The sequence below is a fragment of the Arachis ipaensis genome, chromosome B03, assembly GCF_000816755.2.
Source record: "Arachis ipaensis cultivar K30076 chromosome B03, Araip1.1, whole genome shotgun sequence".
NCBI lineage: Eukaryota > Viridiplantae > Streptophyta > Magnoliopsida > Fabales > Fabaceae > Arachis > Arachis ipaensis.
The window spans coordinates 33,252,358-33,253,252 of NC_029787.2; positions in this window are offsets into that span (position 1 = coordinate 33,252,358).

Genomic DNA, 895 nt, shown 5'->3' on the forward strand with positions numbered 1-895 from the left:
CGGCTAAACCAAGCTGTCCCTAACCATGTGCTTGTGGCGTGAAGGTGTCAAGTGAAAACTTGAGACTGAGCGGTTAAAGTCAAGGTTCAAAGCAAAAGAAGAGTGTGCTTAAGAACTCTGGACACCTCTAATTGGGGACTTTAGCAAAGCTGAGTCACAATCTGAAAAGGTTCACCCAATTATGTGTCTGTGGCATTTATGTATCCGGTGGTAATACTGGAAAATAAAGTGCTTAGGGCCACAGCCAAGACTCATAAAATAGCTGTGTTCAAGAATCATCATATTGAACTAGGAGAATCAATAACACTATCTGAACTCTGAGTTCCTATAGATGCCAATCATTCTGAACTTCAATGGATAAAGTGAAATGCCAAAACTATTCAAGAGGCAAAAAGCTACAAGTCCCGCTCATTTAATTGGAGCTATGTTTCATTGATAGTTTAGAATTTATAGTATATTCTCTTATTTTTATCCTATTTGATTTTCAGTTGCTTGGGGACAAGCAACAATTTAAGTTTGGTGTTGTGATGAGCTGATAATTTATACGCTTTTTGGCACTATTTTTAGTATGTTTTTAGTAGAATCTGGTTACTTTTAGGGATGTTTTCATTAGTTTTTATGTTAAATTCACATTTCTGGACTTTACTGTGAGTTTGTGTGTTTTTTTGTGATTTCAGGTATTTTCTGGCTGAAATTGAGGGACTTGAGCAAAAATCATATTCAGAGGTTGAAGAAGAACTGCTGATGCTGTTGGATTCTGACCTCCCTACACTCAAAGTGGATTTTCTGGAGCTACAGAACTCAAAATGGCGCGCTTCCAATTGCGTTGGAAAGTAGACATCCAGGGCTTTCCAGAAATATATAATAGTCCATACTTTAGCCGAGTTTAGACGAC